This window comes from Oryctolagus cuniculus, chromosome 3 (genome assembly GCF_964237555.1).
Source record: "Oryctolagus cuniculus chromosome 3, mOryCun1.1, whole genome shotgun sequence".
In the NCBI taxonomy this organism is placed as follows: Eukaryota; Metazoa; Chordata; class Mammalia; order Lagomorpha; family Leporidae; genus Oryctolagus; species Oryctolagus cuniculus.
In genome coordinates, this window is record NC_091434.1 from 6,518,968 (window position 1) to 6,537,072 (window position 18,105).

An 18,105-nucleotide genomic window follows, 5' to 3' on the forward strand; every position below is an offset into this window, starting at 1 on the left:
ATCCCTACCTTACTAGTTATGCAGCTGAGGACAAGATCAACTTCTACAAGCCTCTGTTTCTGCACCTTTGAAATGGGTGTAATTCACTGCTCGTGGTGATAGCCCAAGGATTACATGGAGAGCTTACGTTACATACTTAGCCCAGCGCCTGCATACAGTGAGCACTAAGTAGAGAGACGTTATTAGCAAGAGTAATAATAATAATAGTAATAGTAATAATGGAACAAGATGCTTCCCAAAGCAGCAAGGGTCCTGAGGCCACGTGGCCATCTATAAGAAGTGAGCAGACCGCTAGCAGAAGCCAAAGGTCTCAGATCTGAGTGCTGTGCAGCTGGCCTGGCCAATGCCTGTGTCTGCTGAGTCAGGTGGGCTGGGGTTCCCTTTTGTGGGACAGTCAGCATTACCTTGCACCGGGGCGCGGGGATTCCAGTCGGCCCTGGTCTTTACCCTCGCGGACTCTGGATCAGGCGTGTGGTCACTGCCCTGGCTGGGCCTGTGGGGCCCACGAAGGTAAACACCCAGCCAGGAAGGGGTGGGCACAGGCACAGGGCCAGCTCTGAGCAGAGGCGGGTCCGAAGGTCAGGAGCGCTTCCCAGGGAAGCTCTTCCAGTGATAGACAAAGCACTCGGCCGTGTGCTCTCTGGGACAAAGCGGACGGTCTGTGGATTCAGCCGGGGACCCACGGCCCTGCTGGAAGCCGCCCGGACGGGCCAGGGCAGCCCAGCCTCCAGGAGCTCCTCACAGGCAGGTGAGCAAGTGGCTTTGGTACCTTTTGAATGAGATGCAATGAGAGATGCGGGAGAGATTCCTGTGAGGGCTGGTCCTAGGGAGACCCCCACCCAAGCACCCGCGGAGAACAAGCGCATGTTCTCCATCAGGGGCTTCGAGGGGCTGGGCCCTGCCCTGGAGTCAGGGGAGCAGTTGCCTGCAGCCCTCTCCCGCCGGGGCTGGGGCAGGTGTACCACAGGAAAGCGCAGGGCCTCTGTGGAATAGTCGCGGAGAATTTTGTCACCGCAGCAGAGACCGTGAGACCCAGCCAGGACCGTCTGAGAGCGGGGCCCTGTGGCTGCCCGGGTCCCCTGCCCAGGGCGCCGGCCCTGATGGGGGACGTGTGTGCAAACTGGGAGACGCTGGGATTCCCGTGGACCCATGGCCCAGGGGTCAGGGTCGGGAAGCACCCTTGGGCCGTCACAGCCGAGAGGGGATAGCTCGCTGCACATCGCTCTTCGGCCACGGCCCTCCCCTGCTCGGAGGGACGGCAGAACCTTCCAGATACGTGCACCTGGCTGGCTTCAAGTCAGGGCATGGCGTGACTCAGACGCTTGGGACGCGTTTTCTCGGACGTGGTGGTGCTGTTTCTTGTTTTCGGTCTTGAGCAATGTTTGGGCTGTACACACTCCACACCGGCCTCTTTGGACAGTTCTGGAAAAGCGCTGATCTTCATGCCGTGAGCCCCCTGGTGGGGGCGCCCCTCCCCCCGTGTCCCTTGTCCCCGTTCACTGCCCCTCCCCTCTGCTTCCAGTTGCCCACTGAGAATTTCCCCGTCTTTTCCCCTCTGCCCCAGCGTGGGCTGCCCTTTGGGGTTGCGTAGCCTTAAGAAGGCAGAAGGCAGCACCTCCTGGGGGTCTGGAGCTCTCTGGCCTGAGAAAGCAGACACCCCACCCCTGTCTGGGGTCCAGACTACCTTGGGAACGCCCCTGGAGGTGGGGGGGGGCTCCTGCAGGAAAGCCAGCAGGACCGTGAGGAGTGGTCCCTGGCCCTCCCCTCCAGGGGCCTGAGACGGAGGGAGACGATGGCTTCACTGTCACATGGCCTGTGGGGTGCTCTTGTCCTCAGCCAGTGCAGCCCATGCAGCTTTTGCCACTGGACGCCAGTCCAGACCCACTGGCTCCACCGAGGGGCAGGGAGGCTGTCCGCACACCATGGCAAGAACCCCTTGGTTCCTGCTTCCCATGCTCGCTGAGACCTGTACCTGTGAGGTTTTGGGGTGTGACTGGGGGCACGGACAGGACAGAGGTCATCAGGCTGGCAGAGGGGGCCCAGGACACCTCCCACCCAGGGACAGCGATCGGGTGGAGGAGCTGAGCGGGGCTTCACCTGGGAGCCTGGGGCTGCCTCTCTTCCGAGCCGCCCATGGCACCTGCTGGGGCAGAGGACAGAAGAGGGGTGGGGGCTCTGCCTGGGGAGCAGAGGAAATGCCCACAAGGCCTTCACGGTCCCCCTTCCTGGGGGACATCAGCCCCTAAAGCCAGCGCCCGGGAGACCACCCCGTCTGGGCACCAGAGTGGACATTTGCGGGGAGAGTCCCTTAGCAGCTTCCTTTAGGAAAACTGCTCAGGCAGCTGATTGAAGATCCCAGAGCCTGCTCAGGCCAGTTCTCGAGCCTTCTGCCTCAACTCGCCCGAACAAACAAATCACGCGTTCAAGTGGGGGCAGAAGGGAGTCACAAAAGGGAAGATCATGGAGGCCTTCAGGGAGGAGGCGGCCTTTGAGCGTGGTATCATCATGTTGCTTAGGAACCACTCTGCAGGAGAAGAGCTGATGGGTTTGGTTTTCTGCATCGTAAGCTCAGGCTCTCGAACCTGGGAACGGGTACCGATTTCTTTCACCCTCACCCTAGCTCAACGCCGCAGGCTCCTTGCACCACCACTTTCTCACGGGGTGCACGTTCCCGGCGAGGGGGCACAGGAGCCTAGCAGGGGAAGCTGGGGTGTGCCCTGGGGAAGGGTGAGGCCTGCCTGGAGGGGCAGAGCACCACAGCCCCTGATGCCTGGACCCCAGAGGCTCACAGAGATTGGGGGCAGGGACGTGCGTGGCCAGCATGCCGGGGGTGGGGGGCCCACGCTCCCTCCGTGCACAGCACCCGTGGCCTTGCCTCAGGCACCTCCACTGTTGGCTGGAGCTTCCAGCACCGGCCTTGGTGTCTCCGCAGCAAGAAACTCTGAACACCAATCACCCAGGGCCATGATGAGTTTGCAAACACTGGGCGCTCAGAGCCCAGGGGTACGGTGAGGGAGAAGGCCCTGTGTGAGTGGGCACCTCCACAGAGCTCCAAGACAGGACGGCGAATGTGCACACGGGGAAGCAGGGGCAAATGTTACAGTGATGGAGACGCTGACTGCCCTGGTCCCGCCGTGACCTGATGCACACAGGCAGCAGAACTGGACCCTGGACCTGGGCACAGAACTGGACCCCATGTGCCAGTCGAGACAAGTCAGAAAACATTACGTGGCTCACTAATGCGTGTTTCCAACCCGAGACAAACCAGGCTTCGAGAGGACATGAAGCCTGGCCAGGGATGGGGCACATCCGGAGGTCACTCGGTCCACCCCCACCAAGGCAGCCGCAGGTGGAACTCGACGTTCAATACGTCGGGAGCTGGCAACTTGTTGACAACTTTGTGTGGCCCGCGACGGACGTCATAAATATCCAAGTGGCCCTGGGCAGAGAAAAAGATTCCCCAGCCCTGCAGGGACCGGACGGGCTGGGGAGCCCTGTGACAGGGACCCACGGAGACAGGGAAGGCAGGCAAGCTTGCGGCTGGGGACCCCGCCCCGTCCCAGCCCGAGTGGCTGAGCTGGGAAGCGCCGCTGGATCCCACATTCCCGTTCACACAGCCTGCTGTGTCCCGATCTCAGTCCACTGTGGATGCCCCCGCCCTGAGGACTGAATCCCGGGGGGACGTTCCACGCCGCCAGGAGGGCCACCCCCCTGCCCGAACCCCAACCCCGCACCTGCCTTTCAGCCATCCCCTCCCCCCCTCTTCTCTGCTGAATGAATAAGTGGATTCGGAAAACCCAGGGTCCTTGGCGCAGCTGACACACTGGGCGCTCCTGCGCCCGGAGTCCCACGAACTCTGAGCCGTGAGGCAAAGCACGGCCACAGGTTTTGTCCATGGAACGCTGGTGCGGGGGCTTTGTCTCCCAGGCTCCTCTCTGGCTGTAACCCCTCACCCGGAAGTGTGTCCTGTGCTCTCGTCCGAGACAGCCCGGGTACAGGGAAGCCACCTTCACGGCCGAGGTCCTCTGTAGGAAAGTCGCTTTGGACTCTTCAATGATTTTGATGTTCTTTGTTTCTGGATCACAAACAGTCTTTGGCCCAGGGCCCACTTTTCTCCCCCGTGCCCTCGACCCCGCAGCGGCCGCCTGCAACCTTCTCCAGTTCCTAGCCTTTCTGGAGGCTGCTACCAGTCAAGGGCAAAGTCCCCTGCAGCTGACTAACTTGGTTCCTCACCCAGCGCAAGCAATGGAGAGATTCTGGCTCAGGGTCCAAACAAGGCCAGCTTAGTGCTCCAAGGAAGCAGGTCCGCCTAGGCTGTGTGTGGGGACAGCTCTATGGCCGCCATGCGTATTCACTGGGGAAGTAGCCGGACGTCGCCAAGACAAAGCACCGTGGGTCCCAAGCCAACGTCTTTCCACGCGCGCAGCGCCAGGGCCCTGCTGGGTTACCAGTCCGTGTTGCTGTCTTGGCCTTCCCAGGGCATCACACCTGCCAACCCCCTCTTGCCATGGGAGGTCTTGGGATTTGAACTGCTCACCCCCTGGGTTGGGTAGGCGTGATTCAGCCCACCACAGGGAGACCCCCAGACCTCTTGGATGTATCCTTGACATGTTTGGCAGTAGTGGACAACTCTGAAAACTTCGAATGGCAAAAAGCTGTGTAGCCAGAAAGGAAATACAGAATGGAGCATGCACTGTCTGCTATCAACTCCCCTAGCATCACCTCCTGCAGATGCAGGTATCTTTGACCTTGGCCCACACGAGGAGACCAAGGGCACCAGCTGACACCCACAGGCTCCCCTAGCTGCCCGAGGCCTGCAGGGCCTGGCTCCTCTAGGGTTTCATTCTTTTGCAGAAGGGTGTGTGTTGCAATCACGCAGGCGCCATCGCCTGGAGGGAGGACCGGAGAGCCTCACCTCCAGGCTGAGACTGTGGGCAGAAGTGCTTGGTGTGCAGCTGCTTCCTGCTGGTGTCAGGGCCTGTGTCTTTGGGCTGTAGGAGCAGCCCCAGCGCTGCTCCCCGACACCGTCCCCCATGTGGGGACACATGGAAGAGCGGCCCTGCCAGCTCCGGGCCCTCTGTCGCAGCATCAGGACACTGGGAGCCCCGTGACGCTCAGGGAGCCGGATGGGGCTCAGGCAGGGAGAGAGCTCCAGTTTCCGACCCGGTTGATGGATTTGCCATCACTGCAGGGGCAGGCGAGGAAAGGCTGAGCAGCCTGCTGGTCACATAAACGGCAGACAGGACCTGCTCACGAGTTGGCTCTGAGCCATCCTCACGCTGCCAGGCAATCTGGTGAGGCCCAGCCTAAAGGGAAAGCATACCACAATTGATTAGCAATGTCTGTCGTGGAGAAGGAGCAGGGGAATCTGGTGAGGCCCAGCCTAAAGGGAAAGCATACCACAATTGATTAGCAATGTCTGTCATGGAGAAGGAGCAGGGGAATCTGGTGAGGCCCAGCCTAAAGGGAAAGCATACCACAATTGATTAGCAATGTCTGTCATGGCAGAGGAGCAGGGGGAGGCGTGCCTCTGACCTGCCACTCCTGTTGGGAGGCGGCCTTTACTAACACGCAGATGCTGGGAACCCAGAGAACAGCCACACCTGCTCCATGTGCGCCCGAGCAGGTAGGCTGGGCGACTCTCTGCTTCCTCATCTTTAAAATGAGAGACTGGGGGAGGGGGATGCGGCACTGCAGCATCGTGGGTAAAGCCGCCCTCTGCAAGGCCGGCACACAGAGTAGGGGTCCAGCTCTGGAATCAGGTGGCTGTCACAGTCACCCGTAGGAGCTGACATCCCCCAGCACCCAGTGTGCAGTAAGTGGTCGGTAAAATCATCTGATGAGCAAGGGGCTGGGAGAAAGCCCCGGCTCAGCCTAACGTCCATGCAGTCCACCCATCCAGAGAGGCCCCCAGGCCGCGGTCGGCCCTGTGCCCCACCCACTGCACCCCCACCCAGGCTGGCCTCCGATGCGGTCCTGGTGGCCTTGGGGTTGCTTCTGGCATCTAAAGAGCTGCAAGCCAACACACGGCAGGAGGCCTGTTCCACTTCACAGGACCGGGTCTGGCCAGCTCTGGGGTCCCCAGAAATCACTGCGCTTTCCTGCCTGGCCGTCTCAGTGAGCACCCTCCATAGCACCTGGAGGAAGACGAGGGTCCTGGTCCCTGGAGGGCACTCAGGCTCCAGGGGCTCAAGGTGTCCCTGTCCAGAGCAGCCTTGAGTCTGACTGTGAGGTGGGCAGGACGGGTGGGGACCAGCTAGAGAGGCGGCAGCCCCTGCGGAGGGCTGTGGTTGTGTGAGTGAATGAAGGCTCACACGGGAGGGTGCCGGCAGCCTGGAGCAGGTGCGGAAAAGCAGGTAGGCAGGGAGGGGTCCTCGGAGAGTGAGGCAGGGGATGTCAGGTCCTGAGAGGGGGAAGAAGAAGAAGGAGCTACAGGCGCAGGCAGGGCTGCGGACGGGGTGGGTGGGCAGTGCTCTCCAAGGTCTCCAATTTCAAGGACAAGGTGGGCAGGGCCAGGCAGGTGGGAGCTGGTCCCTGCTGGGAACGCGGGAGAGGCTCCCTGGAGAAACACAGTCGGCTTGCTGGCCCGTCTTGCACAGCGGCCGTGACGCCCCTGGGACACCTGTCTGCCCTCACCCGAGCGAGGAGCGCACACAACACCAACGGCATTACATCTTAGTCTGCTGGAAAAAGGCAAAGTGAGGGCCACAAGGCCATGGTCAAACTGGAGCAAGAGGAGGGCCTGGCATGTGCCTTGGACACACGCTCGGTGTGACTTGAGCAGTCTTGGAGTGTGCCGGCATCAGGGGCATCCTAGACCCCACCGTGGGCACTGAGGGGACTCCTGGATGATCTGCTGCCAAGGAGACCTCAGCTCGAGGCCTGCGCGTTGTGGTGGGGCCGTCTTGGCCTGCTCGCCCACCGCCCCACTGGGCCCAAACTACACCTTTGTCCTAGCAGGGCCTGTCCTGGGGCAGGCAGGTGTGCAGGGACGGTTTGCTGGTGCAGCAAGGGGCCAACGGATGGATGGGAGGCCAGGGTAGTCTGTGTGTGGAGGGGCTTCCCAGCCCAGGCCAGGAACAAACAGGCAGACGCCTCAGGGGGAGACTTAGCGGACAATAGAGAAGCTGCCCAGGGAAGCTGCACATCGCAGCAGAACCGAGCCGGGAGAGGGGCTTGTTACAACAGGCCTACACCCCACGCCCGGGGCCTCTGGGTGGGGCCCAAGAACCTGCATTTCTTTGAAGTTTCTACGGGCACGCATTTGGCTCGGCGATTAAGGTGCCACTGGGATGCCTGTATCCCAGATCTGAGTGAGTGTCTGAGTCTCAGCTACACTTCTGATTCAGCTTGTTTAGTTTTTATAAGAATTTATTTGAAAGTCAGAGTTACAGAGAGGGAGGTCTTCCATCCGCTGATTCACTTCCTAAATGGCCACACCTACTGGAGCTGAGCCAGGCCAAAGCCAGGAGCCAGGAGCTTCCTCCTGGTCTTCCACACGGGTGCAGGGGCCCAAGGACCTGGGCCATCTTCCACTTCTTTCCCAGGCCATAGCTGAGAGCTGGATCGGAAGTGGAGCAGCCGGGACTCAAACCGGCGCCCATATGGGATGCCGGCACTGAGGCCGTGGCTTTAACCCACTGAGCCACGTGCCAGGCCCTGATGCAGCTTCTTACTGATGTGCACCCTGGGAGGCAGCAGGGGATGGTGTGAGTGCTCAGGCCCCTGCCACCCACATGGGAGACCCGGATGGAGTTCTGGGCACCTGGCTTTGGACTGGCCCAACCCCAGATGGCACAGGCATTTGGAGAGTGACCCAGCTGCTGATGGTCTCTCCCTGCATTTCAGCTTAATTTTTTAAACAGCAGTTCCCAGCTGTTGGTGCTGCTCCGAGCAGGCCCACACCGGCATGCGGAGAGGACGTGAGCGTGGGGCGGAGGGTGCTATTGGCGTCTGGTCCACCCCACGGATATCCGTGCAGTGCTCCCTGAGTGTCATTGGTTTAGTCTTCACATTTACGAGTTTACCGTATTTACATGCTACCTGCACCTCTAATATTTTCTGCAAGTAGGCTTTACATTCCCTACCGTATTTATTGCCGCCCTAAGTATTAATATTTATGAGATCACAGGCATCAAGTGCTAATTGGATTTTTTTTTTCCGGGAACAAGGTTGATCCGTCCAAACTCAGAAGCTGCAAGATGCAAGGGGCCTCATTCGGGGTTTTAGGATTTGCAGAACAGGTGACACAGGTTCGGAGAGCTCTCGTGTTCCCAGAAAGCACAGGGGCTCGTATGGGGGACTGAGTGCAGAGAAGGCACAGGGGCCGAGCGAGTGGCAGAGGCAAAGGCACGGTTGCGTGCACAGAGCGGAAATGTCCGTGCCTCGAGCCTCTGGGCACGAGTGTGCGCGCGGTTGTTCTGTTTGTTCCGGGTGCCTGAGGTCAAAGGGTAGAGGCAACCCAAGTTCAATGCCAGGCAGCAGCCCGGGACATGCCTAGGTCCTGCTTCCCTGGCTCCCTCGGGAAAACCTCGTTCAATGTCGCTTCTGTTGTCACACATAGCAACACATAGCTGCTATGGTTTGGATCCTGAACTCACACAGGGTGTTACACCCTGACAGTACTAAGAGGGTGGAGACTCGGTGTCTAGGAGGTGGGTGTCCGGGAGGGCCCTGGGCCATGAGGAGTGCTCTCAGAGAAAGCCTGAGGCGGGCCCGGCCTCTGTGTTTCCTGGCGTGCCGCGAGCGCTGCCCGGCGTGTGCTCTGTCCTGGCCACTCCACCGCCCTTGGACGATGCCCAGCCGATGAGGCTGCCCGGGGTTGGACAGGAACCTCCCACGCCGTGAGCTAAATGTACTTTTTCCTTTATAAAGTTAGCTACCCAGTGTCTCCTTGCAGTACTGAAGAGCTGACTAATGCAATAGCTATCGATGTTTGGTGTTCAACTGACCCCTCCTCGACTCTCTCGCAGTGTCAGCTCCAACCCCACGCGAGGACCAGGAATGACCTAGAGTTCGCCCAGGTCCTGGGACTATCATGAGTGAAAGGCCCTCAGGTCCCTGTCCCTGCCACGACTGCTTGTGCCGTCAGAGGTCTGGGCCCCACCTCTGTGCACCTCAGCTGACCGGACCCCCCAGCAAACCTGGCCCAGGAACCGAGTCGTTCCCCTCCTACCCACAAGCTTACGGGGTAATGTCTATCATCTTGTGAGGAAGGTTCCAGAAGGGAAGGAGGCCAAAGGGGCGTGTTCTGTTGCAGACGAGAAGAGATGTTGGGGGGTTGCCTCTGCCTGCTCCACTGGAGCCCAGGGCCAGCACAGTGCTGGACACAGCTTCGCTCAGCGTCACCCCTGTCCTCACCTTGGGTCCAAGAGCACAGCCCAGCCTCATGCTGACTCCCCTGGGCCAAAGGTCACTCTGCCTGGTGGGCGGGAGGCTCAGAGAGCCCCTCCAGGGCTGAGGATGGGCAAACTCCCTAAAGGGGGCAGGCATGAACGCTGGCCCCCCAGTGCCATCTGGAGAAATCAAGTTGCATGGAGACGTGAATGGAGCCAGTTGTGGGCTGGGCGTCTGTGCCTCCCCCAAAGTGCTATGTGGAAGCCCTAAGTCTACGGGATGGGACTGGGAACGGGGTCTGGGGGAGGCCCTGGGGTGGGGCCCCCACAGTGGCACAAGTGCCCTCCGAGAGGAGGAAGAGAGAAAGACGCTCCCCCTCTCCGCCCCCAACCCACCAACCAACCACACACCCACACACACACACACACACAGAGGAAGGCCACGCGAGGACACAGCGGGAGGGGGTCCCCCAAGCCAGGAGCAGAGCCCTGACCTTGGACTTGCAGCCTCCTTCCGGCGAGAAGCAGACGCTGCTGTGTAAGGCCCAGTGTTTACTTTGCTAAGGCAGCCCTAACGGCCAGGACACCAGTACTGGTCTTGTCCTTTTTAGCAGGACTTTTTATAAGTGTCCTTGCATACGGGTTAATAAATGAATTCACAGTGACTCCGACGTGCCCAGGGGCCCCCTCCTGGAATTCAACAAAGACCCAGTGTTGGGCGTGCGGCTTCCTCCCATAAACAGTCCTGTTTGGCTACGGAGAGGGCATTGCTCACCGTCAGTGTTTGCTCCCCGCTGCGGCTGGGCGCTCGGCAGCCCTGGCCTCCTCCCTCTGGCTGGGATGGGCAGACCTTGCCCGCAGCAGGCGGGGAACTTGCCAAGGGCGGTGGCCCTGCCGATTCGGAGGTGGCTCACCCTGGGAGTGGTCCTGGTCCTGGTCCTGGTCCTGGTCCCAGTCCCGGTCCTGGTCCCCGACTCACTCCCTCCTAAGGCTTGTGCCCTGTGTGGAGGCAGCAAACCCGGCAGATTCACCGCTGGCAGCCGGCGCCCGTGCCAGGTGTCACCAAGCTGGGGCCAGCAGCCCCGCAGCCAGGCCCAGACAAGGCATAGACGTGGCTCTGGGACACAGCCCCCGCGGGGGCTCCGACGGACCCCTCAGTCCTTTTTTCCAAACACCTGTTTTCGTGCTGAGCGTTTGTACCTCTTACCACCTTTGATTTTCCATCCGCCCAAAAGTAAAAGCGCCATAAACAAGCAGATCATTCGCTCAGTTGCCAGGAGCCTGGGGGTGGGGGTGGGGTTGTTGACGGCAGACACCAAGATCTCACTCAGTCCCTGCACTATCGATGCACAGAAGAGAGAATGTTCCAGAAGAGGCCAGGGGAGGGGCACACTCGTGTTTGGACAATGGAGGATGTTAGGAAATTCCTTTCTCTCTGAGCTGCTGGGGCTCGGGGCCCCTGTGTGGGACACCGCCGTGCTTAGTGGTGGTGGAACCCAGGCCCGGAGGCCCCGTGCTGGACGGCAGAGTGGGAGGTAGGCACGGGCATCAGCCCACACATGGGGAGCTGAGGCTCGGGGGTGTGTCCAGTGCCCAAGGAGAGCCATCCCCTCACTACCAGGGGAGTTCTAGGAAGATCCAGCCGCTCCTACCCTCACCCTGGTCTCAGGGGTCCCTTAGCTGCAGCCCAATTTAGACAACAGAGAGAAGGAAAGTACCCCTCCCCCCAAAAAATACCTAGTAGGCTGCACGAGGTGGGAGTTGGCTGACCACCCACTCACTGCTCAGTGGGGAGCCTGTGGGTGACTGTTCACGGCCACAGGACCCTTGCACCTGCCTTGAACCCCTACCTCCAAAGTGCCCGGAACTCCCTCAGTATGGAGGGAGGGGTTCCTGAGCATTCTATGGCTGAGAGGCCAATGGCTGCAGACAGAGCCAGGGCTGGCCCTGTCCCTGCTGTGCCCGCTGGCCCTGACCTCCACTCCCCCATCAGGGCAGCTGGTCTGCAGGCCAAGACCCACCCTCCCCTGTGTGGGTCATACCTAAGGCCTGTCCTTTCTCTGGGGCCTGGAAGACCCGGATTCAAATCCTGCCTCAGCCACTGGCCAGCTGGCCACGTCTCTGAGCTTCTGGCTCCCCGTCTCCAAAAGGGACCCACGGTCACCCCCACACCCAAGCTGCCCTGAGGACCAGAGAGGGGGACACAGCATCTCCCGCTCAGCACTGCTCTCTGCTGAGTGCTTGTTCCAGCCACCACCTCTGGCCCGGTCACTGCTGTCCTCAGCCCTGTGGCCTGAGCCCAGAGGGGCGGGAGGATGCCTGCAGCCCCCAGCTGGCCACCCAGGCTCCACCTCTCAGAGCTTCGGGATGGCTCCCTGCCGCCTGGGGGTGTGCAAATGCTGGCCGGAGGGTGGCGCTGTTAGACACACAGCCCAGAGCAGGACAGGGCCTCTGGGAAGAGCCTTGGGTAAAAGCCCTGGGCGCAGATAAGCCAGTAAGAAAGAAAAGGACAGAGGTGACTTGGGGAGGAGAGAGCCCCAGACCTCAGCAGGGAGGCGGGAAGCCCCAGAGATGCTGGGAGCCCCGCCCACATGCACCTGCAGGCCCAGGATGGGGAAAGTGAGGTTGGAGGGGGCCGAGGGAGCCAGGTAGACATGGGGTCATGAGGAGGGGTCCTTCGGTGCTGTGTGCAGCTGGCCGCTGGTGCCTTCCAGCCCGGGGCAGACCAGATCACATTCCGGAAATCTCCCCGCAAGGAGGTGCGTGCTAACTTCTAAAAGGGCTAGAAGGCTATGAGCCACACAGCCTCCAGGCTCCAAGTCACGGGGGCCCTGTGGGGTCAGGACCTGAGAGAACGTGGGTCCTCTCTGTCACTGCACAGGCCTGCGGGGCTCGGGACCTGGCCTGGGAGCTCCAGCCCCGTCCCCACACCGCCGCAGCCCTGCGACACCTGCTGTCCCCACGACTTCTGAAAGCAGCAGCTACACCAAGGCCAGGCTCCTTCCCCAGAGAAAGGGGGGCCCTCGCAGGGTGGTGCCTGGGTCACAGCAGCATCTGGGGGCCTGTTAGAAAAGCAAGACCCCAGAAACCCACGCCGGAACTCCGCAGCTGATTCTGGGGCCCACTGACCATGACAGCCACTGCTACAGACAGGAAGACCCGAGTGCAATGGGACAAGGGACAAGAGGGCTGGGGCCCACAAGCAACAGGTCACAGGGAGAAGCCAGGCGCGAAGGAGAGTGTGTGGAGCAACACGATCTACTTGGCCCACCCAAATAGGCCAAGGGGGTCCGTGCTATTACGGGACAGAGGTTAGCCCTGGGGACAGGGAGAAGTGGCCCCGAGGCAGCCTTGGGAAGCTTTCGCAGCAGATTCCGAGCCATGTGTCCGATGGCTGTGTCTGGCTCTGGTCACTTTGTGGACCTCCAGCAGTCTGTGCGCTTAAGATTCAGGTTTGGATCATGGTTTGGCCCCAGAGGCTCGCCCGACTCCCTGTGTAGCCATATTGTGCAGGGGCCTAGTGGGAGGCTGTTAGGTCTCGGGCACCTCCCTCGGAAGGGATTAATGGCTGTCTCAAGGAAGTGGATTAGGGCTCAGGCGACGATCATTCTCCCCAGAGCCCGAGTGTCATAAAAGCAAGGCCAGCTCACATGCTTGGCCCCCTCAGGGCCTGTCTGGTTTCCTTTCTGCCCTCTGCCGTGCTGTCACGAGCTGGGGACCTCCCCAGGACAGGGGCACCGTGCTATTGAAACTTCCAGAATCACAAGCCAACTGATCCTCTTGGCTTTGGAAGTAATTTGGCCTCCAGGCCTTTGTTGTAACAACACAAAACACACCAGGGCAGGCTTGTCTGTATCCTACTACAATAGTTAGATTTTTTAAGTATACGAAGGAGTGAACTGTTTACCATCCTCCCCCACACCACCCCCTTCATAATCTAACTGATTCGTTGAAACCGAAATCACATGGAAGCGACCCCGGGGATCTGCCCTCTTCCCCAGAGACGACAATGTTGGGCATTCTTCTATCCTTGTCCACAAAGGTTTTCTAAATTCAACCCTAAAACAGCCTCGACAGACAACATACCAAGCTGGTTAATTAAAACCAGAGAGAAGAGCTGATGATCGACGCATCTCAACCCAAAGTTGCCAGTTCTGACACGTGCTGCGCTTCTGCATTTTCCCTGGTTTGCGCATGCTCCGTCCAGAGCACGATGACCTGGGCGGGGATTTCACAAAGCGTTCACCTTGGAGGGGACACCAGAAGGTCGTGCTGCACAAGGCGAGACGCCTCCTTGGACGGCTTCCCTGGGGTTGCCAGGTGGCCTGGAGGCCAGGAGAGGGATCTGGCTCACCTGCCAGGCTGTGGGCTAGAGCAGGTTCATAGCTACTCGGCTGTTTTTCCTGACGGTCGTGACCCCACTGCAGGGATGCCCTCCCCTCCTCCTTTGAAAGGACGTGCACCCGTCCCAGCCCCCTGCGCTGCCCGGAGCTGGCAGCTCACGGCTGTGTGATCACATGGGTGAGCCGCCTCCTGCTGCTGCTCTGTGAGCGCCATTGCAGGACGGTCCCCAGCAAACACTGATCAAATGCAGCACCGTGGGGAAGATGGGGTGTCCATCTCTCCTAAAACCCCTAAAAGTCTCCCCTGGGTCAGGGAGAGAGAGAGAGAGAGAGAGAGAGAGAGAGAGAGAGAGAGAGGAAATCTCCCGTCTAATTGTTCACTCCCCAGATACCTGCAGCAGCCAGGACTGGGCCAGGAAGAAGCGAGAAGCACAATCCTGGTCTCCCCCATGGGTGGCAGACACCCAAGCACTTGAGCCGTCATCTGCCTGCTGCTTCCTGGGGTGCACACGGACCAGAAGCTGGAACAGGACATGAACCCAGGCACTCCTGCGTGGGACGCAGGCATCCCAAATGGCATCTTTTTTTTTTTTTTTTTTGACAGGCAGAGTAAGACAGAGAGAAAGGTCTTCCTTCCGTTGGTTCACTCCCCAACTGCACTGCACCCCAATCGCACTGCACCGATCCAAAGCCAGGAGCCAGGTGCTTCTCCTGGTCTCCCATGCGGGTGCAGGGCCCAAGCACTTGGGCCATCCTCCACTGCCTTCCTGGGCCACAGCAGAGAGCTGGACTGGAAGAGGGGCAACTGGGACAGAATCCAGTGCCCCGACTGGGACTAGAACCCGGTGTGCCGGCGCCGCTAGGCGGAGGATTAGCCTAGTGAGCTGCGGCACCGGCCCCCAAATGGCATCTTAAGCCCTGCGCCAAATGCTCACCCCACACCTCTCCTTTCTTCACATAACAACTTTATTGAGATATAATTAATATTGCACATAATTCGCCCACTTAGAGTATACAATTCAGTGGTTATTATTGTATCCCCAGAGTTGTGCAATCATCATCAAATGAAATTTTTTTTAATATTTTCTCATCTCCCCAAACGGAATCCTGTAGCCAGTATGCGTCACTCACTCCCCACCTGACTCACCCCCACCCCGCCCTGCCCTAGGCAACCACTCATCATCTTTCTGTCTCCATGGATTCTCCAACTCTGCGTGTTTCATGTAAACACAGTCAAACAAGAGACAGTTTCTTTAGACACTTAGCAAAATGGTTTACAGGTTCATTCATGTTGTCGTGTGCGTCCATACGCATCCTATTCTTGTGGCTGAATCGTACCTCATTGTATGAATATCTGTTAACCCATTCATCAGCTGACAGACATTTTGGGTGTTTCCATTCTTAACCCTTCAACAGTTACAATTCATGCTGCTGAACACGTGTGTGCACAGCTATTTGCATGGGTGTGTGTTTTGCTTTCTCTTGGACAGATACCTAAGAGTAGAATCGCTGGGTTATATGGTACCTGGGTAATGTTTAACCTTTGGAAAGACCATCAGGCTGTTTTCCAAAGTATTTGCACCATTTCACATTCCCATCAGCACCTCCACATTCTCCATGCTTGCTGTTGTCGGTCCCTCTACCATGAACACACACCCTAGTGGATGTGGTCTCTCAGTGTGGTTTGGGTTTGCATTTCCCTGATGGCTAAGGAAGTTGAACAAGTTTCCATGTGCTGATTGGCCATTCGTATGTTCTCTTTGGAAGAATGTCTATTCAGAGACTTTGTCCATATTTTAATTGAATTTTTTATCATTGAGTTGTCTAATGCACTTGCAATATAAGGGAGATTTAAAAAGTTTGTGCAAAATGGAATTAAAAGATGAATTTAGGGGGCTGGCACTGTGGTGCAGCGAGTTAAAGCCCTGGCCTGAAGTGCTGGCATCTCATATGGGTGCCAATTCTAGTCCCGGCTGCTCCTCTTCCGATCCAGCTCTCTGCTATGACCTGGGAAAGCAGTAGAAGGTGGCCCAAGCACTTGGGCCCCTGCACCCACGTGGGAGACCCAGAAGAAGTTCCTGGCTCCTGGCTTCAGATCAGTGCAGCTCCGGCAATTGGGGCCATCTGGGGAGTGAACCAGTGGGTGGAAGACCTCGCTCTCTGTCTCTACCTCTCTCTGTAACTCTTTCAAATAAATAAAATAAATCTTTTTAAAAAAAGATGAATTTATATTAATGTGAAATGTTTTAAATCCATGCGTAGTTTCATAATACACATTTCCCATGAATTTTTAGATGACTTCTCATATATTCCAGATAGAAGTCCTTTATCAGATATGATTCATAATTATTTTCTTCTGTTCTGTGAGAATTTCTTATTTATCTTATTTGAAAGTCAGGGCTACAGAGACAGAGGGAGAGACAGAGAGAGAGAAAAAGAGAGAGATCTTCCAACCACTGGCTCACTCCCCAGATGGCTGCGTCAGCAGGGGCTGGACAAGACCTAAGCCAGGAGCCAGGAGCTCCATCCGGGTCTCCCATGTGGGCAGCAGGGATCCAACCACTTGGGCCATCTTCTGCTGCCTTTCCCAGGCCATTAGCAGGGAGCTGGAGCAGCCGGGACTCAAACCAGCACCCATGTGGGATGCTGGGGAAGCAGGGACGCCACAGTGCTGGCCCCTGTGAGAATTTTGCTGATGGAGTTCTTTGAAATGCACATGTTTTAAATGTTTATGGTGTCCAATTTCTTTCTTTCTTTCATTGCTTGTGCTTTGGGTGTCTTATCTGGAAAATCATTGCCTGATTCAATGTTATGAAGATTTGCGTACATTCTAACAGCTTTTTAGCTTGAGTTCTTACAAGGGTATCTTTGGTCATTTTAAGCTGCTTTTGTATATGGTGTGGGGTAGGGGTCCGGATTCATTCTTTGGCATATGGACACTCTGTTGGCCCAGCATCACCTGTTGAAAACTGTTCTTTTCTTACTCAATGGTCTGAGCACTCTTGCCAAACTCATTTGACCATAGTCGTGCGCATTTACTTATAGATTTTCAATCCTTTTCTATTGCCTATTAGGTCTATTCTTGTGTCAGAACCACACTATCTTAATACTGCTTTGTAGTAGACTTTGAAATCAAAAAGTGTGAATTCACCTTTGTGTTATTTTTCAAGATTGTTTTGGTGTGCATCCGTTGAATTTTCAGATGAATTTTATGATCAGCTTATCAATTTCTGCAAAGAAAGCACTTGATATTTTAATTGGGTTGTGCTGAGTATATATATGTGCACCTGTACATATATATTTAGGAATATTGCCATCTTAGTAATGTTAATTTTTCTGATTCCTAAAAGTGGGATGTCTTTATTTATTAGGTATTCTTAAAATTTACTTAAAAAACATTTTGTAATTCTTAGAATCTAGGCTTTGCACTTTTTAAAATTATTCGTATTGATTATTTATGATGATTTTGTAATTGAAATTTTTAAAATTCATTTTTGTTTTTCCTTCTTACTGTATAGAAATGCAATCAATTTTATATATTAATTATATCCTGCTGCCTTGTTGAACTTGTTTATTAGTTATAACAACTTTTTTTTTGTACTGAATTCCTCAGGATTTTCTATGTACAACATCATTTTGTTTCTGAATAGAGATAGTTAAATTCTTCCTTTCCAATTTTTTCTTGACTAATTGCCTTGGCCGGAACCCCCATTACCACGTGGAGTAATAAAGTGATCATAAAAGGAAAGCACCCAGTCTTTCACAACTTGGTACTGTGCTAGATTACCTGGGGCGCTTCCAGAATCCTCTCTCAGGTTAGAATGCGCCTCTATGCTTGCTTTGTTGAGTGTTTCTATCCGAAGGCGTTGAATTTTCTCAACTGCCATTTGATGCCTGCGTCTGATGATGTGATGAGATGATGAGATGATATGACATGTGACTTCCGTCCTTTAACCCACTCACAGGGCGCATTACATTGATTGATTTTGCATGTTACATCAAACCTGCACTACTGGGATAAAGCCTAGGTGGTCATGGTATAAATCTTTTTATATATTACTGGGTTGACCTGCTGGTGTTTTGTTGAGGACTTCTGTGTTAGTAAGACATCGGTCTGGTTCTGTGATGTTTTAGTCCTGCTTTGTAAGCCTTTCATTATTTTATATTCGTGATGCTTCCTGTATAAAACAGCATTTTTACAGTAAGCATTCAGTTCTGCGCCGGCCGTCCTGTTTCACTGACTGTCTTATACCAATAGCACGTCCTTCTCGTTACTGTAACTTTTTGTAACATTTGGGACAAGTAGGCTCTCTTTATTATTTTTGTTTCTCAAAAGGTTTAAGCTAATCTTGCCTGCCCATCATTTTGTCTGAACATTCTGATGAGGGCTTTGGATTGCCACTAAAACTGTTAACAGAGAGAACTGG

At 56.4% G+C, this 18,105-nt stretch overlaps 1 protein-coding gene across 1 annotated transcript in view; it reads left to right on the top strand.

Moving 5' to 3' along the window:
* Window positions 1-587: 587 nt before the first annotated feature.
* The window catches only part of NGEF (neuronal guanine nucleotide exchange factor), a 100,409-nt gene continuing 82,891 nt past the window's right edge, over window positions 588-18,105 (top strand). Inside the window, exon 1 of the mRNA XM_051834194.2 lies at window positions 588-748. The gene's annotated coding sequence lies outside the window, so the exon portion shown is untranslated. The remainder of the gene's footprint in view (window positions 749-18,105) is intronic.